The 24,602-nt window shown below is 49.6% G+C and overlaps 1 protein-coding gene across 3 annotated transcripts in view; it reads right to left on the reverse strand.

Annotated features, from left to right (window-relative positions):
• Positions 1-24,602, reverse strand: part of Eva1a (eva-1 homolog A, regulator of programmed cell death) — a 49,848-nt gene that overhangs the window by 21,749 nt on the left and 3,497 nt on the right. The window contains exon 1 of one of the 3 annotated variants that reach the window (XM_021664012.1): positions 98-121. The exons of the other annotated variants lie outside the window; for them this stretch is intronic. The gene's annotated coding sequence lies outside the window, so the exon portion shown is untranslated. Of the gene's footprint in view, positions 1-97; positions 122-24,602 lie in introns of those variants that run through there. 3 annotated transcript variants of the gene reach the window in all.

Here is a 24,602-nt window from a genome sequence, read left to right on the forward strand (position 1 = left end):
CTCCCCCCCCCAACCCCCGCAGGCCAGTTCTCATATGCTTCATTGCATCCTTCCTGGTTTATCTCTGAGGAACGGTCCATTAGAGCCACATCATCACCTCGGTGACTGCTCAGCTCCTGTTGTTTTCTGGAAGCCTGCACCTGTGACTCTGATCACCGGTGTACTTTGATCGGGTGCCTCGTCCCTCAGGTCAAAATATGCCACCCTTGACGACAGGCCAGCGATGCCCATCCCACGGCTGCCACTATGTGCCCTAAAATGCCCATAAAGACTTTGGAGCTAAGTCTGCTCCTGATCTCAGCTCCATGACCCCATGGCAATGACGTGTCAGCGATTAGAACAAGGATGGGGATCCCATAGTCCAGAAGGGAGAGGGGGCTTTAAAGTATACACCAAGCAGGGTAGCAAGCATGGGGGTGACACAGTAAGGTTGTTCAGATCAACCTGAAAAAGTACCCAATCTTTTTAGTCCCTTTCCCTCCCTCCCCTCAGGGTGTCAGAATGAAGAGAGGGAGCCGAAAGGGCTCTGACCCACATGGCAGTTCACAACTGTCTGTAATGCCAATTTCAAGGGATCTGACACCTTCACACTGAATGCACATAAAATAAAAAAATAAATAAATTATTAAAAAAAAAAGAAAGAAAGAAAAGAGGCTGGCAGCTGGGGGTGGGGGGATAGCTCTCCCCCAGCCCCTGAGGCACAGTAGGGCGTGTCCTTCAGTAGCCATTAGCATTCCTGAAAGGTGAACACTGAAGGACACAGGCAAACAGTGCAAGGCCAGTCCACTGGCCAGCTCCTTACCACCACCTCTGGGCTCAGCAGGTTTAAGGATGCCAGGATCCAGAAAGAGACGTAAGCTGCTGGAATCTTAAATTCAGATCCAGCCCCTCCCACCTACCCTCAGCACATCAGTCACTCCTGAGTGTTGCAAGTTTCCATGTGCTTTTTTTGACGACTCTGTTTCTAACTTAAGTTAGTACACACTCACCAGCAGGGGTATCTTTCTTCAGTACAGATGACCACAGGGCCACAGCCTCTGCCTACAACCAATCTCCACTCACTTTTTAAACATAACCCAGGCACTTCTAGGCTGCTAACCTAAGGAAACCCGTGAGCCAGCCCACACACCTACACACACAGATGTAAGCTCACTGAATGTGCCAACAATGCCAGATTGTTTTTGATTCCCCCAGGGCACCAGGCTCCTTCATCCTTCGATGCATTTGACTGTGATCTTCACTTGGCGCCTACTGCTCTTACAGAAGGCCTGAGTTTGTTTCCCAGCACGAATGTTGGGCAACTCACAGCCACCTACTACTCTGGCTTCAGGAAACCCAGCACCTTTGTCTGGCTCCCTTAGATACCCATATTCACATACAAATAACACTCCACACACACATATGCATACATATATTTTTTAATTAAAAAAAAAAAAAACTTTAAAAAATCCACAGTGATCTCAAGTTGGCCCAGGGATCATAGCATGCAGGTACCTGATCTACACCCTCATTGCTCAGAGTATCACCTGAGTACCAGCTGTATCAGCATCAACTGGCAGCTTGTTAGGTCTGCACAATCTTAGGCCCCACCCTGGACATAATGAATCCAAATCTCAATTTCTGAGATACCCAGTCAAATTTAAGTATTGTACTGTATGAACCTTGTGGGCTCCTATGGCCAGCACTCTGTGAAGCTACACACCAGCACAAGGATACAGGACAGACGTGTTCAGCCACTCCTACATGTAGGTTTATGCCGTGCTCCTCCATGAAGCCCTCTGCCTTTTCTTAGCTCCGAGAAGGCTGGTTCTCAGCCTGGGTGGTTTTGCCTCCCGGCACACACATCTGACAGCATTTAGCATCATTTCTGGATGTCACAGCTACAGCACAAGGTGACACAGGCTTCAGGTTTGGGGTTAGAGAGGCTACTAAATATATCATAATATACAGGTCAGCCTTCTGCCACAAAGAGCAATTTGGTCCAAAAGTGTTTGCAGGGTTCTAGAGTGAGCAAGCATCAGTACTTCAGAGTCCAGCCTAAGCCATCTTCCAGTTTAGGACTCTTGTGTGCCTCGTCCAAGACAGGAAGGTCTCCGAGGGAAGTTGCCAGAGCCTACCCCCGGGAGCACTGCTCCAAACCCTGGCCCACAGTGCAGTGCTCCCAGTGGCCAGAAGTGATCTCTTTCTATGAATTACAGTAGCCACGTCCTCAAAAGAAGATACCACAAGACAACAGTGGCTTATCTGTAATCAAAAAGCCCCTGGCTCAGAACTGCCCATCCTACAGGGAACTTCCATAGAAGTACTTCCTTCACAGGGTACAAGGCCCATGCCAAGACTGGGATTCAGTCTCCAGACACACTGAGGCTAGCTAGGGTTGATGGGGATTATGCTGGGAAAGGAGAAGTTATAAGGGAGTGGGTATTTTCAAAGCCAGAGCTTTCTCTAAGTGGTAACTCACTGCGTTAATTCCACATCCTTCTAGAGAAAAGTCATTTCTAGAGAACACCCTGTCGACACTCTCCTAGCAAAGCATCGTCTACCAATTCCTGTGCAAATGAGAGTGTGCATACAGGAGCACACAGTGGCCGGTAGCCGTGAGCACACCTGAACCCCACAGGAGAATGACAGAAGTCCTGCTAGACCACTCTCCGCCTCACTTCTTGAGTTAGGCAGGCTCTCAGCTAGTGACCATTTCTCTGGCACCACAGACCTGGGATTATGGGCTTTTTAAGTGTGTGGATTTGATCACGCCCTCATACTTGAGCGCTTAGTGCTCTTAGCCACACCTTAACTCTATGACAGCTTTCTTTTATAGATTGCTTCCCAGCTTCTTCACCTAATTAGCAACAAACTGCAAAGTATTGGAAAGAAGCAACCTCCTCTTATCACATCCGCCCCAGTGCCTTGGCTTCCTGGCCACATTCTGCTCTCCCGATGAAGACAGCAGCATGCCCTGTGTTGGGAGAACCTAGATTGAGTGGTTACTGAACACACGGCCTGCTGCTTTCACTGCCTTCCACTATACAGGTAACCTCATCCCCACAACCACAAATGTACGTTCTCTGCAGCCTTGACTGCATCCATGTACAGAGTGCAGCCACAGAAATGAAATGCTGGTGATACCGCATTGCACCTTACACCCAGGAACAGTTTCCCTTCCCTGGGAGGTGAGCCCACCTCCACCTCCATGCAGGTAACTCCCATGGGTGGGGAGCGACCTGGAGAGGTGGGCTGCCAGGAACAGAGAAGCACCCGCCAAGAACAGGTCATCTTTGATGAGGCTGGTTTCAGCTAGTCAGAGTTCTAAACCTGCTTGGCCCCAGTAGACTTCTCAGATGCTGAAGGAAAAACAGAAAGAAAGGGCAGAGACATTACATCACATCACGTCTGGGAGATCACCTTGTACCTTAGACCTGGTGCCATTATGAGTCCAACAGAGAGGTCTGGGGCGGGGGCGGGGGTTGTCTACTTCCTTGAGAGTTGGGTAAAATTCTCTTGAAGGAAAAATCCCATGAGTAAGGGTGTTTTGTTTCTTTAAGATTCCTACATGCTCATGTTATATATACATGGGTGTTTGCCTGCCGGTATGTATGTGCACCTCATGCATAGCTTGCAAAGGCCAGAAGAGGGCATTAGATCCCCTAAACTGAAGTTACAGAACTACCGTGTGCTGCTGAGAAACATGCAGAGCAGAGCAAGTCCCCTGCAAGAGCCGCCAGCCGCTAGCTGCAGAGCTGTCCACCCAGACCCTGTGGACTGGGATTTTATCTGGAATTTGGACTAGCCTGTTAGAGAATCCAGCCTCCTCTGTTCCCGACGGAAAGGAAGCAAGAGACAGCTGATCACAGACATCCGTTTCCTCTTCTTTTTCTTTAGCCAAAACCCACAACCCTGTGAGTGAGGGACCAGTCTGCCTGGCCCCACATCAATGAAGCATTCAAGCTGCTTCCCTGGAACAGGAAGGAAGGGAATTCAGTTCCCAGATAGCAATGCCCAGATGCACCATGGAATAAAAAAAAAAAAAAAAAAAAAAAAAAAAATCTCGCACGGCTCTATAAATTCTGATACGATACGTGTTTCCACAGCCTGTTCCTGCTGCTCGGGAGGCCTCTCTCTTCAGCCCAGGACAGAGGCATTTTAGTCACCAGCTTCATTTAGGAGTAGAATAAACAGCACCCTCGGAGGAGCTCCTGGATTGCTAAGCGTCTCCCTCCACGTGCACGCTCATGTCTAGAGATTTTATGGCAGGGTTGCTCCTCACGAAGGACCCTTCCGCACCCCCTACCTCCATTTCTCTTGACAAGAAAGGAAGTGAGAAAGAAGCAGCAGCTCGGGCTGCAGGGGCCGCTCAGTGGTTAGGAGCACTGGCTGCTTTTGCAGATGAGGCAGGTTTGATTCCCAGCACCCACATGTGGCTCAGAACTGCCTGTGACTCCCTCTTCTGACCTCTGTGGACACAAGCTATTACACACATGCAGACTTTTACATATACATAAAATAAAAAAAAATGTTAAAACTATTTTTTAAAAAGAAGAGGAAATTTGAAGTACAAGAGATTTTGAGTTCTTTCTGTTTGTCTCTTTTATTTGGTTTGGTGTGGTTTAGTTTGGTTATAACATATGGTGTCTCTTTTAGCCAAGGCTAGCTTCAAACTATGAATCCTCCTGCCTTAGCCTCCTAAAGTCTAGGCTCACAGATATGCAGCTGGCTTACATCTGCAATTCTTTTGTTGTCCCATTGTTTTGTTATCTTAATTTTTACAAGGTTTTTGTGCCTATATATTTAGCACCTCTCACCCCAACTTTCTTCTATGTTAGCTGGGAGCATTATTTATTTATTTATTTATTTAGTTAGTTAGTTAGTTAGTTATTTCAGGCTGGCATAAGTGCATGGAACATTTTCTTCTTAATGGCTGACGCCGGGAGGGCGCAGCCCACTGTAGGCGGAGTCCACTGGGCACCTAAGGAAGCAGGCTGGGCAAGCCTGAAAGGGCTGTTCCTCCTTGCCCCCGCTTCAGTTTCTGCCTCCAATTCCTGCCCCTGGCAATGACGGACCCTGAAGGAAAGTGAAAATGGAGTCAGCCCTTCCCTCCTGAAAGCTGGCTGGGTCGGTACTCTGCCACAGTAACAGAAAAGCAAACCGAGACACCCTCCCAAAAGTTCCCCCTTGTCCTGTAGACAGCTTTATGTCTACTTTCATGTCATGTACACAGACATGATTTATGTATCTATATAAAATCTAGGAACTTTAAATGAGAGAAAACATATGTGATATTTGTGTTTCTAAGACTGGTTTAATTCACTTTTACAAGTCTTTCCAGTTGCATCCGTTTTCCTGCAAATGATAAAACTTTACTCTTCTTTGTGGCTAAAAAACTGTGTGTGTGTGTGTGTGTGTGTGTGTGTGTGTGTGTGTTTGCATGTGTGTGTTTGTGTGTGTACCATATATTCCTTATCCATTCCTGTTACTGGACACCTAGGTTGGGCCTAGAATTTAACTGTGTGAATACTGCTATAACAAACACTGGCCCCTGTGCTGTTTGGACTTGGAGTGTTTAGTATATCAAGAATGGTTGAGATAGGCCATCTATATATCTATATCTAGTTCTTGAGCAACCTCTACACTGATTTCCTCAGGGGCCAGACTGGTTTACCTTCCTGCCAGCACCGAGTAACAATCCCCATCTGTCCACAGATCTGTAAGTCCTTACGGACTCCTGTACCTACATGCAAAAGCAGGTCTCAAGGCTCACTGATCCACATTCTTGAAAACAACCAGGGACTGACCATTACAGTCTGAATATAAAAGATCCCATAGGCTCGTGTAAAGCAGCTTAGCTGGCAGCTATGGGAAATGGTTTGATCATGAGAGCCCTGTCTTCATGAATAGCTCATTGTAGCCGTTTTGATGTCAACTCAAGAATCACCAAGTAGCAAGCCTCTACTAAAGAATCATCCTGACTGCCCCGGTTAACTTGGGAAGATCCAGCCTGGTTTTGGCAGACCCTTCTGGTGGCAGGGCAGATGGAGGGTACAGCATAGGGAAGATTCTCGCCTTCGGCGTACCTGGGCTCCCTGAGTTGACCCACCTGGTTATGGCGGCCGCTGATACCAGAACCAGTGTTTCCAGCTTTCCATCGTCGTCAAAGGACAGAGACTCCCGGGGAAACGTCCCGGTTCTCGGTGACAGACTGGGGCTGCTAAGACACCCAGCCATGCCAACTGAGTGAGCAGCTACCTGGCTGTCGGCCTCCCCAGCGTGAGGCCCTCCCAGTGCTGAGACACCCAGCTCAAGGACCAAGTAACCACCAGGTTCCCAGCTTTCACGCGTGACTCGGCTACTGTTGCTATGTTAACATAAACTGACGTAATAAATCCATACATGCATATACACATACACACACACCCCCATTAACTCTGCCTCTCAGGAGAACTCTGCGGAAGGTGAGACCCAGTTGGAGGAAGTGGGTTACTGAGGCCACATCCTTGGGGTTGTATCTTGCCTTTCCTATATTGCTTTCTTTGATGTGCACACACCAAGAGGACAGTAGTCTCTGCCACATACTCCTGACACCATGATGTTCTGCCTGAAAGCATGGAGTCACTTGCACGGGTGGCTTGGTGGTAGAATTCTCATCTGCAGATGTAAGAGATCAAACAAGCATGGACTAAACCTCCTGAAGCTGTGAATCAAAACAGTGACTCCTGCCTTACATCAGTTATGTCAGGGGTTTTGATCAGTGATGACAAAACCAATGAACGAACAAGCACGCATGCATGCACGCACGCACGCACGCACGCACGCACGCACGCACGCACGCACACACGCACACACACACACACACACACACACACACACACACACACACGGGAGTGCTTGCCCCGCACACGCGTGTGCACTTACACACTGGAGCACACACACACGTTTGTCACTTGGAGCTGGGGCAGTCGAATCGAAATCTTCTCTCTGAGCACTCGTGGTGAGCCATGAAATAAAGCAGCTGCTGGCCACTGCACCCCTAGCAGCAAGTCATTCCCAGTGACACTTCTGGATCCCATCAGCCCCTTTGAGAGACTTCTTCAGCTCCGAGTCCTGAGCTGTGAACCGCTCAGGGGCGGGGAAGGACACTCCCCTAAGAGTCAGGAAACAGCAGAGATGGTGCTCAGTGGCTGCTGGACGCGAGCTTCCCTGTGGATGACACTCTTGCATCAGGACCTGCTGCCCCACGACGGAGTCAGAGCTCCGGTGTTCACCACCCTCTGGGAGCCCGACCCCACTGCATTCTTCGTGTTCACCGGGCACACCATTCCAGGCCCAGTTATTCTCTCCATACGGCCTGGTTCCTACAACTATACCCCACAGTTCTCACCAGGACCTTCTGACCCCCCACCTCTCCCAGGCCTAACTCTTAACCACTCTGACCCCCACCTGGCTCGTCTTCTGCCTGACACCCAGCACTAATGAAAAGAACCACCTGCAGTTTTTATCATCCTCCCAGCGCCCCTGAGAAAACAAAAGACAACTCCCCACACATGAGCTACACACACCCCCATCCATACCCCACACGTGAGCTACACCCCCATCCATACCCCACATATGAACTACACCCCATCCATACCCCACACATGAGCTACACCCCATCCATACCCCACATATGAACTACACCCCATCCATACCCCACACGTGAGCTACACCCCATCCATACCCCACACATGAGCTACACCCCATCCATACCCCACACATGAGCTACACCCCATCCATACCCCACACATGAGCTACACCCCATCCATACCCCACACATGAGCTACACCCCATCCATACCCCACACGTGAGCTACACCCCATCCATACCCCACACGTGAGCTACACCCCATCCATACCCCACACGTGAGCTACACCCCATCCATACCCCACACGTGAGCTACACCCCATCCATACCCCACACGTGAGCTACACCCCATCCATACCCTACACGTGAGCTACACCCCATCCATACCCCACACGTGAGCTACACCCCATCCATACCCCACACGTGAGCTACACCCCATCCATACCCCACACATGAGCTACACCCCATCCATACCCCACACATGAGCTACACCCCATCCATACCCCACACATGAGCTACACACCCCCCATCCATACCCCACACATGAGCTACACCCCATCCATACCCCACACGAGCTACTACACACACCCCCATCCATACCCCACATATGAACTACACCCCATCCATACCCCACACATGAGCTACACCCCATCCATACCCCACACATGAGCTACACCCCATCCATATCCCACACATGAGCTACACCCCATCCATACCCCACACATGAGCTACACCCCATCCATACCCCACACATGAGTTACACACACCCCATCCATACCCCCCCCTCTGCCTCCCCCAGCCCAGCCTCCCTGCTTGTCTAAGGAACTGGCATCATCACTGACAGATTACTTCCTCCTTCCTAGGGCTAACAGTCCAACAATGATTCATTCTTCCTGCATTTTTCCTTTTTTAACTCATCTTCATCTTTCCACATAAAAAAAGTGGGCGCACAGGCAGAATGATGGAATAATAGAGACAGAGGAATGACATATGTGTGTGTATAATTCCCTCTCAAACTTTCTCCCTCTCGCTCCCTTTTCACTCCTATACATGTGTCTACGCATGCAAATGCACAAATATGTATGTGTACATAACACAAAGATATGAGTACTTACATACACAAATGTACATGTATGTATTTATGTGTTATATGCATGTCTTTCTCCAATATTTTCCTATTCTTTCCAATCACTCCTTGTGGCCATCTTTTTGTCTGTTTACCTTATCTACTACAAACTTACTTAGTGGCCTCCACGCTCGGCTGAGCCTGCCTTTGGTCCACCTCCCCTACATATCCTCGATACTCCAACTTCTTCCTTTTCTCCTTACTCACTTTTTATATCGCTTTGATAAAATACCCTGGCAACTTAAGGGTTTGCTCTGGCTCAGTTTGTGGGTACAGCCCATCATGGTGGGAGCTCATGGCAGCAGGGGCCTGGGACAGTTGGTCACCAGATAGGATGCAGACAGCAACAAATACCTTGCTCTGCTTACTTTCTCCTTTTTATTCAGTTCTAGTACTCCAGCGCACAGGAACGGTGCCACACACATTTAGGATGGGCGTCCCTGCTTTACTGAGTCTAATCAAGATGCTCCCACACAGGCACACACAGAGGCTAACCTAGTCTAGGCATAGAGGCTGACCTCTTAGGTAACTAGAGTCTGTCTCACTGACAATCAACACAAACCACTGCATGTTCACAGACAAACATCTTCACAACGTTTACACTTCCCATCACTTTCCTCGTTCAAATCTTGGCCTGTAAAGCAGCCTTTAGGAACAGCATATCTTGCAGTTATTTTTAGCCAGGCAGCCCTGGTGACCCCGCCAACTCTGAATTGTCAAAGACCGTTCCAGGAGAAGACTAGCTGTCAGGGTCGCATGCCTCATCATTTCCCAACAGTGATGGTCTGCATAGTGCATGCACATGACCACTTCAAAACAAACCCCACCACATGGCTAGAATCAAAATGTGGGGAGTGGGTAAGATTTCCAGGCTTCAGAGCTGAGTTGACACCATCTGGACCATCAGTAGCATTTCTGTAAGTCCCGAGAGACTGACATGGACTTTGTCTTCATTGGAGCAAAAGCTCTGAGTTAACGAAACTCCTCTTGACCTGGTGTGTCCCAAGCCAGACTCAACATGCCAGCTCCCAACTCTGGAAGTCCCAGTGCTGCTCAGGCAGGGATCTAAGAGCCTGGTGCCTTCACCTAGGACTAGACAGGGGTCACTCTTAGGAACAACTCACTGAAGTTTCTAATTTTAAGCAAATGCCTGTCAGCTTGAAGGTACATTCCCTTCCTGTTCCAAGGTAGACAGTCTGCCTAATGGAGGTCAACAAATAGGCGACTTCCTCTGAATGACTGAGGGAAGGCAGAAATGAATGAACGTGGCCCGTGGGAAAGACCTGCAGTCTAGCCACCTAATACGCAGCAAGAAGGAAGCATAAAAGCAACGTAAATGAAGTGTTCAGGAGCAGTGGGGAAAGAGAAATTAATTCAAACAATGGAACAGCAATAGGAAAAAGCCATAAAGACTCCATTAGAGGCAGTGCTCAGAGTATCAGTTACTAATTATATTCCCAGCATGTGCTGCCCAGGCCTGACCTTAAATTGGTTGGGTGCTTCTGCTGTGGTGTGGTTCTTGCTGCTTTTCAAATGGGAAAAGGATGAAGTTCGTCCATGATGACCAGTGGGAACGTAGCAGAGGCTGCAGGTCAACCCCAGTGCTCTGACCTCTGAACTATCCTTCCCAGACCAAAGCACAGACTGCCACCTCAGCCCAGCCACTGAGACAGAGAAGACTGAAGCAGTGCTGGCACTGAAGAAACTATCTCCAAGGTGGATCCATACTCCCAGCTAGGGGCTGAGGGGCAGGAGCACGCACAACTCAAGGCCCGTCTAGGACACAGAATGAATTCCGTCATTCTGGGGGCAGCTGAGGGAGACCCATCTCAAAATAGAAAACAAAAAACAAAGATAAACTCTAGGGTATAGTGCTTACCTACCATGTGTGCAGTCCTGTTTAAACCCCAGACACACACGCTCAAACATGCATGCCCAACGACATACACACGAGAAAAGAAAAGGAAAAAAATGAGTTACTAATTTAGCCAACCTCAGCCCCAGCCTCAGATCTTCGGATTTGGATCGTTTTGCTGGAAAATTCCACCGACTGTTTCCAGAAGAAGTAATCAATATTCTATGTAAAATAGAACAGTCTACTCCCCAATGCATTTCACCAAACTAGCATGATCCTGATACCCATCCCCCAAAAAGAAATAACAGGAAAAAAATGCCGCAGCTCTGTAATACAGACATACAAGTCCCTAACACTGTATCAGCAAACAGACCACAGAAGGCTTTTCTCAGGACGTTTCACGACACGGTAGTCCGGGGCTTATTTAAAAGTTCAAGACTTGTTTGCTATTGAAAATCAAATTAACGTGATCTACTGTGTTCACAAGCCTGATGTGACCAACTCTAGTGAGGCCCTCTTAGCTAAGTCACCTCGTGGAGGATGGTACTGCAATGGAGAAACACACAAGTGGAAGAGGTCGCATGACCAGAAAGGAAACTGAAGAGCTTCCTGGGACTAAACGGGGACCCTGAGAACTCCCCCATAGTAGCACCTTGTGGTGATTAATCTTCATCAACTTGACTGGATTTGGAACCACCTAAGAAACACGTCTGGGTGTGTCTATGAGAATGCTATCAGAAAAGCTTCCCTGAGGAGGAAAGAGCCACCGTCAACGTGAGCACAGGCTGGAGTCCAGCCTCAATCAAAGGAAGAAAGCGAGCTGGGCCACCTCATGTCCCTTCCACCATGCTGTCCCCACCACGGTGAATCACACTCTCAAAGTGTGAAGCAAAATAAACCTCTCCTTATGCAAGTTATTTTTGTCACATATTTTGTCATAGCAACAAGAAAAGCCATTAATAGTAACCACCAATGACCTATAGACTTCCCACAAGGTCCCCCTCCCAAGGGTTCCATTACCTCTCACATCATCCTCTTACACGTCAGCCTTCAGGGACCCAAAGACATCGCACCAACCCACAGACTGCTCAACAAGCAGTAACCCCACTGCTGTGTGCCCAGGTCATGTGATAGCTTCGAGAGCCATTTCCTTTCAGTTTTCATGTCTGCATGGGCAGAAACAGAATCCGGGGCCCGTGCCACATCGGCTCTGCTAAGAGTGCTGCTTCTTTTTTTTCCCCCAAGTGAACATCCTATCCCGAAAGGAAAAACTAAATTCAGAAAGCAGCTCTATGCTGGAGTTTTATTGTATAAAGCAAATGTTGAGTTTCCAGTTTCTGGTTTCAGCCTACCCAGAGGAATCATTTCAAAGAAATAATAATCTCTGAGAAAGCCACCCTGGGATAAGACTGCACAGTAATTCAAGCAGCATGTGTAAAATTTATTTAGTGTTTGTCTGGGAATGGTTTTAATTACGTGAAGTCTCCAGGATGGGCAGAAAGTGACTGAAGATGTTTGACGTAACCCGTCGTGGAGGCGCTGGATGCTCCCAGACTTCTCTCCAGTTTCAGTTTATTTCTGCAGTCCCCAAAACATAGCCCACGGGTGGCTCTCAGGGCACCACTACACCCAAGATGCGACCATCAGCAGCAAGAGAAGGAGACACCAGAACCAGCCATCCAAAGACCTCCAGGGAAGTGTGCAGATCAGATGTCCCGCCACAAATCCCTACAACCGGAGGGGAGTGTCAGAAGAAATGTTCAGAGCCTTTGAGGCAGGGTGCAAGATGCTCTCATCCCTGGTCTCAAGTGACTGGGTCCCAAGTACAGAGTGCAAGGGTGTACTTTGAACTTGAAATGCTAGGAATATGAGGAGAGTGCTAAGGCCCATGCCCACGAATGATGGACATCGAGCCTTGCAGAGAGAAGAGGTGAGCTAACTGTGTGGGACTTTAAAACAGTCATGATGGCGGTCTGGAGGTGCAGATTCGTGGGCAGAGTGTGTGCCTCATATACACAAAGCTCCAGGTTCTATGCCCAGCACACAGCCCTAACCAAGTGTGATGCTGCACACCTAACAGCCCCAACACTCAGGAAGTGGAGGCAGGAGGAACAGAAGTTCAAAGTCATCCTTGGCTACCTAGCAAGTTCAAGGCTAACACGGGCTACTTGAGACCACGCCCCTTACCCTAAAACAAATTGAAGATGAGAGGCTACAAGCTGTCTGATAAACAGGTGAAAAGCTCAGGAGATGGACTCTAAAGATAAGCTTCCCACCACCTCTGGGCTCTGTCCCTGTACATAAAGTTCCTGGAACCGACCTGAGGGGAGGGATTTTGCTCCAGTGGGGCCTGTATGAGGCACAGCACCAGCAAGGGAGTAAGAATCTCCAGGGACAATCACAGCCGGTTCTGTGAGCAGAGCTTGCGAGTTGAAAACAGGTACCACGATGTTCACATACGAACACAGAATGCTGGCCTGGCACGCCTGACTCCCTGGGTTCAATTCCCAGTGCCGTATACACTGGGTGAGGTGGTGCCCTCAGTCTATGCCTCTGGAGAAAAAGGCAAGAGTATCAAAAGGTCACAATCATAGTTTGTTCATTTTGATAAAAAGGAAAAAGAAGGAGGATAAGTAAGAGGAGGAGAAGGAGACAAGAATCAATAACAACAAAAGCAGCTTTCCTGCTCATCATCTGCTGTGTTGACCTCCTAGTCCCAAGAGTGACTTGTAGAGGCATTATTGTGACTGAAAACAGACTGTAATGTGGATGGGGAGGGGTTCGTGAACCATCCCAGCCCATCTCCACTCTGGCCCAAGGAACTGTTGACAGTTAAAGGCTGCTGGATTGTTCAGATTCATTCTCTTCAGGGGTGTAGCCACGGGTGAATTGCTGTAGTTTCAGGAAATAAGTCCCTCCCCCATAGCCGTGAAAGCAGCCTTAATTAAAGTCAGAGGGTCGCGAGAAGTGAAACAAAAGACACAAGTCGGAGGAGGAACCTGTTGAGAAGGAGACCAGGTTCCCTGGGGACGGGAAGGCAATGGGCTGTGTATATGATAAAAATATATCCCTGCGTGAAACCGTCAAATGATAAATCAGAATATATTTCATAAGAAAAGCAGAGCATGCATGTAAGGAGCTTTAGAAATCCAAACGGAAGCTGAAAACCCCGAACCACAGAGACCCTGGGGGCTCAGGGAGGGACAGCAGGATCCAGAGGCCCTAGGCTGGTCTGGCAAAGCCAGAGCGGGACATCCGTGCCATGACACAGAGGTCCTTCCCAGCCAACCCTGCTCAACCCCAGCCAGGACACCACTGTCTTATCTTACACTTTCTCCCCCACCACAATCACAGGACGTGTCTGCATCAAGGGCCCTGGAAATGTGTGATTCACATCACACTGAGAAACTATTTGTAAAACTGTGAACAGAGAGGCTAGAGGGGCGATTCAGGGGTTAAGAGTGTACACTGCTCCTCCAGAGGACCTGAGTTTGGTTCCCAGCACCCACATCAGGCAGTTCACAACCGCCTGTCACGCCAGCTCCAGAGGACCTGACCTCTCTGGTCTCCATGGACACCCACACTCACGTGCACATACCTACACAAGAACACATGTACACAGAAAAGAGTAAAACACATCTCTTCAAAAGGGTGTGGACCGGAAACACGGTTCGTTGGTCGATAGCACTCGCTCTTGCTGAGGACCCAGGTTCAATTTCCAGCACTTACATGGTATCTCAGAGTTGTCCACAACTCCAGTTCCAGGGGGTCCAAAGTCCTCTCTGTCCTCCCTGGGCACCAGGCTTGTACACTGAATGTCCTACGAGAGGACCTGGGTTCAATTCCCAGGCAGCTTTCACAACCATCTGGAAATCCAGTGCCAGACGGTCCAACCACCTCACTGGCATCTGCCGGAACCCATCACTCAGACAAAATACTCTTATAAAACAACAACTAAAATGTAAAATTGTCTTTTAAAACCTGGAAACAGACACACTCAATAGCGGTCTGTGCCCACTGTGGACAAGCGTAGGCCCCGTGGGTTTACAAGCCCAGCTGGCTGTGTCAGTGCTCACCTCAGAATGAAGGGTCTCCTGCCAAAACGATGACTATATCAGGACACATATGGATGTGTCATCGATTGGGAAATCAGGAGTTGCAAAAAGATCACTTAACAATTCAAATCCATACAAGTCTTTTCACGCTGAGAAAGTGCACACACAAGCAACCGTCACCACTCCAGCCTTCTAGTGTTGTGTTCAAATAAGACAGCGGGCAGGCTCCGTGACTCCTGTGGAATATATCCTCTTATAAAAACACAATTGTGTATGGCATGTAGTTCATCTCTGCCATCCCGGGCCCTGAAGGGTGAAGCAGGACAGTGGTGAATATGAGGACAGCCTGAGCTCCTGTGTAGCAAGACCATCTCAACTCAGAATCAAGAGGAAAAGGAGGAAATGCATCTAACTACATATTATGGAGCAGTAGGTGCCCACGAAAGGGCTCCCATAGTTTTAAGTGGGATTGGTTGCTTATTCTAATCCATTGATTGGCTTTAAAACTCTGTGCAAGGGGCTGGAGAGATGGCTCAGAGGTTAAGAGCACTGGCTGCTCTTCCAGAAATCCCAGGTTCCATGGCTCAAAACCATCTGTAACTCTAGGCCTCTGTGACCTGTGGGTGCACAGACATGCATTCAGGCAAAGGATCCATACACATAAAATAAAAAATAATTTAATTTAAAAAAAAAATCAGAGCAAGGTCCACTCGGCGGCGTGGAGGCCACTCTGCTCAGCCTCCTCCCAGGCTGACCAGGTGTCAAGGATATCACTGACATGTGAACTTGGGCCAATGTGCCAAAGTAAGCACGTGTTGCTGTATAAGGGCTTTCACAGCAGGCTAAAGGGAAACAGAAGTTTCTTGGGGACAGGGGGTAAAAGGGCAATAATGCAATTAGCATCCCATGACCATACACAATTGTTTGCTGCCCAAGTAAGGCATACATTAGTAGAACATGTAATTCCAGGACTTGGGAGGTGGGGCCACGAGGTTCAGAGGTCATCCTCAGCTACATAATTAAGTCAGAGGCTAGCCTAGAATACCCGAGCCTTGTCCAAAAGGCTTGTTTCCCTTTAGAATCTCTTCATCCATTCCTTTCGGTCAGTTAAAGCTTTTACAATCCTAAAGCCCAACAAGGTTGTATGGTGTGAGTGCCAAGATCAAAACCAATTTTCCTATATTCCTGTGCTGGCTAGTTTACATCAACTTAACTCAAGCTAGAGTCACTGGAGAAGAGGAAGCCTCGGTTTACAGAGCTCCTCTGTTAGCTGAACTGTAGGCTACAAGGCATTTTCTTCATTAGCGATGGATGGGGAAGGGCTCAGCCCATGGTGGTGGTGCCATGTCTGGGCTGCTGATCCCGGGTTCTGTAAGAAAGCAGGCTGAACAAGCCATGGGGAGCAAAGCAGTGAGCAGCGTCTCTCCCTGGTCTCTGCATCAGCTCCTGCCTCCAGGTTCTGGCCCTGTCTGAGTTCCTGTCCCGACTTCCTTCAGTGATGAACGGTGATGCGGAAGCAGAAGCCAAACAAAACCTGTCCTCCCCAAGTTGCTTTGGTCATGGTGCCTCATCACAGCAATAGTAACCCTAACTAAGATAATTCCTCTTTTAAGTTTTGAGACCTTTTGTTTGTTGTTTGTTTGTTTGTTTTCTTTAAAATAAGATCTTACTAGCCCTGGCTCGTCTGGAACTCACCACGTAAACCAGCTGACCTCAAACTCACAAAGAGCCACCTGCCTCTGCCTCCTGGGTCCTGGAATAAAGGTGTGGTCCGCCACACCTGGGTCAAGACCTTTCTTCTCAGCAGTAGCTGAATGTGTAAGAATCCTGTCTAAAGCACTGTCACGCCCACTATCCCACTGTCACGATCTTCCCCAAACTGCAACGGGGCACGTTTGGCGGTGAGGACGGTGAAGCTGGACCTGTCAATCCACACCTCGATTTCAAGCTTCCGTGCATACCACGACAGTCTAGTGTTCTCAATACTGAGGCAGAGAAGAGACACTCTTACTTATCACATAAAGCTGTTCTCTGTACTCACTCCACACACCCAAACTTTTCCCTGGACAGAACATTCAGACCCATGAGATTGGATGAAAGCCACATAAAGGGTTCTGTGTCTTCACGAAGTCCACACCTGTGCTGAGCCGCAGGCACACTCTCTTGGGGATGAGTGTCTGCTCCCCCTGGTGAACCAAGGAAGGGCGGGGCAAGGCACCTGTGGCTCCTCCCTCGGCTACTACAGTAGCACTCAGCCCTGTGCACTATGCCCACATCTCCATTCATTCCTGGTTCCTGGAGTGTCTCTCCAGAGTCCCACGAAACCTCCAAGTTTGAAATACGACTTTCAAAAGATGCCGGCTTCCTGTTCCCAGACGCCCAGAGGAAGAAAATAAAGCAAATTAAGTTGAGTCATTGCTTTAGGCATGGAGATACAAAGGCACACACAGACACACATTGGCACACACAAGCACGTACATACATACACACACACACACACACACATATAAACACAGAGATACACACAAAGACACACACCCACACACACCCAAGGCCCTTTTTGGTGGCCTTCAGGGCAGCGGGTCTCAAGGAAAGCCTATCAGAAGCCTCTTGTGAAAGTGTGTACATTCACGGAGGTACTCCCAAGAGCAAAGATGCCATTTCAACCACAGAATATTTACAAGGTTGGAAGCCAGATCTCAATTCTAGCCCTGTGCCTCTGGGATGTTACAGCCAGGAGCCCAGACAAAGCAGCATTTCTTGCTTGAGTCAAGACTTAACCCTTCATGGTCCCTGTCTGAGGAAAGGAATTCTAAGACCTCAAAGCTCAGAAACTGTTTTTGCCCCAAGATAAAAAGAAACTGTTTTGGGGCCTGTGTGCTTTGTGCCTGGCAGCAAAGCATTTACAAGGGAACTTGTTTTTCTCATTATGACAAAGTTAAACGACAGAAGCTGAATCAGCCAGGGTCTTTGGAAGCAGATGCACTGAAAGCCACACACCTTTCACTTCCTACAAGAAACAGCAACCTTATCCTCCTCCCCCCAGCACTGTGTTCATCCCCTCCACCTGCTCTCTGCTACAAGAGCCAGGATTCTTGAGTCCAGGCAGGAGCTGGGGACTCTTCCCCACAATCCTCCTGGGGCTGGGGTCCCTGACAGGCCCTTCCTTCCTCCGCAGGGCCTTTCGCCAGCTGTTGCGCTCACCAACCCGACACCTAAGGAGCAGGTACCTGTTCCCGCAGGATAAGGCAGCCCAGCGTGTTAGCTGTCTTGAGGCTCTTCTGAAGGCGGCCCTGGGAGCTGGAGGGGGGTATGCTGTCCTGAACTTCACCTGTCTGGAGTCTGCAAGTGATGACTCGTTTCTGTGCTCCACCTATGAACATGGAGTGTTTGCAACACCCACCCCTGGCTTCTTTGTGTTTGTGCGTGTGCACACATGTGCATGTGTGTGTGCTGGCCGGAGGTTAATCTCACCTTGAGCACCGTCCACCTTTTCTAGCCACGTTTTTTTCTTTTGAGACGGGGTCTCTCACTGGCCTGAAATTCACCAAATGTGTTAAGCTGCCTAGCTAGCTGGAGTGTCCTAGGGATCCATTCCCTGGTCACCACCTCTCCATTGCTGGGATTTCAGTCACACACACACCCATGGCATGATTTTCATAGATTCTGGGTACCAAGCAAACACAGATCTTGTGCAGCAGGCCCCTCCAGGACTTCCTTAATGATGTTTTGCTGTGTGTGTGGACACTGCCCAGAACACAGGACAAATTAGCAAAGGTCTCTGTGTAAAGGAAAGTGATCAAGGAGACATTCTTCCCAGGTGATGGTCTTTGGCCATCTCATGTGGATTCTCTGATGCTTTCATTCAGCAGAAACTCAGAGAGTTTTTGCTAAACGCATTACACCTGAAGGCTTCTCTGCAGTGTGAATCCTCGGATGGTGAGAGCTGAGCTGGACCTGAAGACTTTCCCGTAATCACGGCACTCATTGGGACTCTCCCTACGTGTCAGGGCTTCTCTTCCAGGCCTCCTTGACCTCATCCGTCTCTGTGTTCCTGCCTGACTTCTCTCTTTTCTGACTTCCACAGGAGCTCTGTCATAACGGCCTGTGCTGCTCAGCCATAGTTCCTCACCTTCGGTTTGTCCATTAACCCACTCTTCCCACTCACCCCCTCAACAGCTCATCACCCCGTGGCCTTCTAATCCCCTAGTCAACAGCCCCTTCTGTGCAGCTGACCTGATCCTGGGCTGCTGACCCCTCCCTCCCGGAAATGCTTCTGTCCGGCCTTCCAGTCCCCGTGTCCTCCTACTCCAGGCAACGCTGTCTTCAAAGTCTCTCTTCTGCTCTCCTGGAGCTCTGTGTGGCATCCCAGCAACCCCTGCTCTCAGAGCAGACTGACACAGACGTGGATCCCGACAAGCTGGGTGAAAATCCTGGGTCTGTCATCGAGCGCTAAGAGGCTATGGCATTCATCACCTCTGTGCCTCAATTTACGCAGCTATAAAAAGGTACATTAGGAGGAATTCTCCTTGGTGCTTGGTTGTATTCTGAAGTTCAGACTCTTCAGCAATCCCCTTCCTGATGCTATTTCTTTGCTCCTAATCAGGATCAAGGCAAGGGTCAGGAATGCACAGCACACTTCAACAGCACCACCTGGACCTGGTGATGGGGCTCAGTAGGTAAAGTGCTTACCAAGCATGAACCATGTAAACCAGGCTTGGGAATACACACCTGTAACCCCCGAGACAGGGGGACCCCAAGTTTAAGGTCACCCTTGGTTATATGGAAAGTTTGAGGCCGGCCTGGGCAAATATTTTGAGAGCCTGTCTCGAAATAAACGATAAAGAAATCTTGAAAAGCAAGCAGTGCTTACAGGCCTCTTCCCACACCCCATAACTCTCCCTGATTGAACAATCCATGACATCACTGCCTCTTGTTAAAAGCTGGCTCATGAATCTTCTTTGAGACCTCTCTTGAATGCCAAACTCATGAAGCCATCTGCCCACAGACATATCTCCCCACCTGGCCTTGGTGTTTCCAAGTTGGCCAGTCTGAAACTGAGCTCACTGCCCTCTCCTGCCATGCTGCACCCTCCCCGGGCCCCTGCTGCTCTTCCTCCACCCCACCCCACCCCCGCCAATGAAAGGCTCTACTATCCTTTCCCTGGCTCCCCAGGCCAAAACTCCCTAGTCACCATGGGTTCCTCCTCCATCCAGTCACCAAATCATGGTGACTTCAGTGCCAAGTGTTTCTTGTTACCAGCGTCTCAGAAACTCACTGGTTCTTGCCTGGATGATAGGAGCATGATAGGAGTATGTGATATTAACAATAATCACATACCCATTGTTGCTACACCATGTTGGAGGCATATCATGTCATACGGAATCCTGGCACTAGCCGGATGAGGACCTGGAGTTCCTGAGTTCAGAGAAGATGGATTCTGATTCACCATCTAGCCCAAGTACTGCAGAGGTGCTGGAGGCAGGGAACAAACATCGACCTCAGGTTGCAGGCCATTTACACAGAAGACCCTGACATCCTGCTGCTCACCCAACACCTGCTTAGTTCTTTTCCAGTGTCTTCTCAGCCAGGAAGTTCGCTCACTAGGACAATGCCTGGACTCGGTCTCTCCTCTGTGAAACCCTGCAGGAATTCCCCAGTGCCTTCAAAGTCAAGTTCACACACTTCAGCAAGACCCTTCCTGATGGAGTGACTTTGCTCTATTGGAGACTCAGCTCCCTTCTCTCCAACCACTCCTCCCTCAGCAGCCCCTCTCCCTACAAATCCACTCTCATTCTCCCTCTCCTCTCTTCCTGGACCTTCCTGCTGAAGTGTTCCTGCTCTGGAAGCCCATAGCACACTCTGTCACTCCTTACATCTTACAGCGCTACAACTGTGCCGGCTCTCATGTGTTCTCTAGAATTCACTTACTAAAAACCTAATCCAAATCACGTGCAAACGACACTTCAGGTGGCCTTTTGGAGTCAATTAGAATAAGATAAGGGCACGGATTAGGTGCTAGCCCTGTCTGCATGAGTGGCTTCAGAAGAAGGGGCAAGACCTGACTACATTGTTTGCTCCATCTGGCCACAAGATGCCCTCTGCAACAGCAGGGTCCTGCATTTCACTAGGTGCTAAGCTAGGCTTTCAGAGCTATGTGCTGACAAGACCCACTCCCACTCCTGGGAGTGAGTGTCTTTCCTTTGGTGAACAAACCGTGTGTCCCTGGCCCAGTTCTTTGCAGTGGGACTGCAAACTTTGAAGTGTCCAGTTTGCATGAACCTGGGCACTTCAGCAGGTGCCCCGGGATTCAGAGCCTCCTGGGCTCCCTGTTGCACCGCAGGACGGCAATGCAAGGAGCTGCTGTTAGGAGCTACTCTGCCAAGAGGCACACAGAGAACACTGAAAGTGTCTTCTTCCGCTGGAGGTGCCACCAGTCCCTTCCTTGAGGGCTGCTAGGACCTGTCTTATCCTGACAAGATCAAGCAAGAGGACAGCCGGCTGTGTTTGTGTAGATGCCTGGGGAGACAGCCCTAGCCAGGCCTCGTGACTCCCCCTCCCTGAACCGGAACAAGATCCCCTGAAGTATGCTCCCTCGGGCTACTGCCCTTCTGAGGCACAGGAGAGCACAGGGCAAGGAGAGAGGTTTCACTCATTTCAGGTGTTCTGGGAAAACAAATCCTCAGAAGTTTATGGTGGCCCCTCTGCTGAGCAGCACTTCCGCCTCCTCTCTCAGTGGAGGACAAAGTGCAGGCTGCCACTGGGATCAAATCTGGGGCAAGAGGAGGAGGAAGAAAGGAGGCAGTTCAGAAGTGGAGAACCAGCCCTGGCTGGAGAAAAAGCAGGAGGAAGTAACTGTCCCCACTGCTGCTTGCTTTTCTTCCTTCTTTCCTTCCTTCCTTCCTTCCTTCCTTCCTTCCTTCCTTCCTTCCTTCCTTCCTCCCTCCCTCCCTACCTCCCTCCCTCCCTTCCTTCTGGCCTTGAACTTATTAACTTACTACGAGGACAATGACCTTGAACTTCTGATCCTCCTCCCACCTCCACCTCCCAAGTGCTGGGATAGGGACCACCAAATCCAGTTTACACACCCCTGGGAACTGAACCTAGGACTTCGTGCAAACTAGGTAGCAACCAACCAACTAAATTACACCCCCAATCATTTTTTTTTCTTGTTGGATGAGCAGGATATCATGTAGCCTACCTTTAATGATCAGACACTGTCCGGAGACAGTCGTAACAGGCCGGATGGCTGAGCTTATGGCTGGTATCTGATACTGGCTCTGCCTTTTAGCTGTGAATGTGCATGCTCTCTCTCTCTCTAGTTCTTTCTCTCCCTTCCTCTCTCCCCTTTCACACACACACACACCCCTCACCCCCAGAGACTCCTGTAGTAACCAGGAGCCCCTTCCCGGCGTCCTCTCCTCCAGGGTAGGCTTTATGGTCTTTAGAAGAAGACACTCTCTCCTGTCTCCAACCCCTGAGCTCTGGATGGAAGAATTTTCCTCTATTTCTGTTACCAGGGTTGTTAGGGTCAGAGCCTGGGCCATGCGGCTCTAAAGAGCTCCACTCCGCCATCCACCCTCTCTACGCTGGTTAAACAGACACCAGTAAAAACAGATGAAAGACATCTAATCAGATATCAGGAACAGGAAAAGAGGTTCAGTGACACTCTCTACCCTGGGGCCGGATGTGAAATTTAGGTTTAAAGCTAAGCGGTACTGGTCCTCCATCCCTGCTGTCTTCAGGGAGGTCTGACAAGTGGTCAGAACTATATAAAGTCTCTCTCTGGGTGAGAAGTTCCTGCTCTGGCTGGCAGCAGGGTGCCAGCCTTTTCCTTCTCCCATCATGAGAGTCCAGTTTTTCAACTGTTGCATTATCGTATTCATCTTGTCCTCCATTGCCCCTATGCTGTGCAGCTGTCTTCCTATCTCTCCATGCAGCTATGAACAGCCTGAAGGGGAGGCATGTGCGACTCCTGGCCTAGCGCTTTTGTTCACTCATCTCTCCAAAAGCGGAATGGTGGATGGGGTCAACTCAGGGGTGACCTGCAAGCAGATGAGCCCATCACTACTGGGTGCTTTATGCAGTAAGTGCACACAGAGGGCTCTGGCTTCAGGGAAGCGTGTCAGCCCTGAGAGCCACTACCTGCTGCGTTCGGACAGGCCCACGTATCAAACTCCATCCCTTCTAGTTCACCCTCTCCATTCTCCAGAATGAATCTCTGTCTCGCTTTCTTCCCTCCCTCTCTACGTCTGCCCCTCTCTCCCTAAGTCTGAGAAACTTACTCATTGCTTAGCCATCCATACAGATTTCTAGATGGTATAAAGGGAATTGTCCCAAAGCCAGGGCTCTAGAGGGGCCATCCACATAGTCTATCAGCCAGGCTTTGAAAAGAAAACAAAACAACCATGCCAGCTACTGAGCTCAGCTTTCTTTTCTTTGCTTACTGGAGACAGTGCTCCTCCTCCACTCTGAGGCTCTGGTCCCCCGGCCCCAGGAGGAAACAAGGCCAGCAGAGATAGAGGCAGAGTTGCCATTCAAAGCAGTCTGCACACCTGAACTGGACCGCCCCCTCTATTGTCTCCAGCAGTACAGCCACAGACAGCTGGACTGTCGACAAGCCACACCTCCCAGGCCCATCTCTGGGTCTCCAGTCCCCACCAAATCTCTAAAGATCTGCCACGCCCTCTCTTGATCTTCTGCTTTGTACACGTGCTTCCTGAGACACTGCTTTTTGATCACCCAGCCTCCCCCTGAACCCCCACATCAAGCCCAGCATGCTCCTTCCTGACTCTTCTTGTGGGACAAACTGATTCAGTTGAACAATTTTCTCTCCCTACTGAACACACTCTGGTGGCCATGTGTCTGTCACATCACAGCCAATGACCTTGTTGAAAAGAGTCATGTCTCCTTTTTCTGTGTGTCTCCAGGACCCAGCACTGAGCTGTGCACGGCACCCACATTCCAAGTTCAAGGTAACTGCTGAAGATTCAGGCAGCGATCATAAACACTGGACCAAAACACCTCTTCCTACACCAAGTGGGATGTGCATGAGTCTAACAGCAGGACACACTTCACAGAGATTAAGAAGAATCATCCATGGAGGGGACCAATTGTGTATGACATCAGAGACCCCGATCCTGAGACTGACTCTCCACCCCACCACTCTGAGCAGGTTATGTTCGGGTCAGGCTATCCAAACCTCAAACAGAAGAGACGCCCAGGTCTTGATTCTGGCTTTTCTTCCCATCTTTAGTATCCTAGGAAAATCTGCTTCTGGCATCTGGTGACCTAGGACCCAAGTGACAGACAGGTCTGGGGAGGGAAGGGCCTGCAAGTTCTCATAGGAACTAAGAAACAGGAAACCACTCACCCTGATACACCCTGAGAAACAGCCTTCTCCGGAGCGCTTCCAGGGTCCCTAACAACACCAGGTCCCCACACCACACAAGAGAACTCATCCTATTGAAGTTTAGGGAACGGCTTGCTGCAACGAGAAAACTGTGCGTGGAATGGCTGAGCATGAAGGCAGAGCACACAGCTGTGCAGGGATTTGGGCAAAGGAGTCAAACATGGCCCACCAGAACAAGGCCGGGGAACCAACACGGAGGGGCTTCAGCCATGGCAGCTCTGAGAGAACCTGGACTCTAAGCTGGCGAAGTGACTGGCTGACACCCAGGATCCAGTGTCATACAGGAGTCAGCAGACCGGCTCCAAACCTGGTTCTCCAACACTCCACTATAAGAAGCATTAAGACCCCTTAACAAATTTTGCCTTTAATAGATGACTGCCTTTGGTAACCCTTAGAAAGAAGGCCTAGCCTGCCATATAGGGACAGCCAGCATTTACTCACTCCCTCACCCAGACTCCCCTGCTTCATGCCTGAACCTTTCTCTTCTGAGCAGAAGCGTTAACGACATCCTCCCAAAGAGCGAGTGCTGTTGCAGCCTTGACT

Source organism: Meriones unguiculatus, chromosome 5, assembly GCF_030254825.1.
Source record: "Meriones unguiculatus strain TT.TT164.6M chromosome 5, Bangor_MerUng_6.1, whole genome shotgun sequence".
Classification (NCBI taxonomy): Eukaryota; Metazoa; Chordata; class Mammalia; order Rodentia; family Muridae; genus Meriones; species Meriones unguiculatus.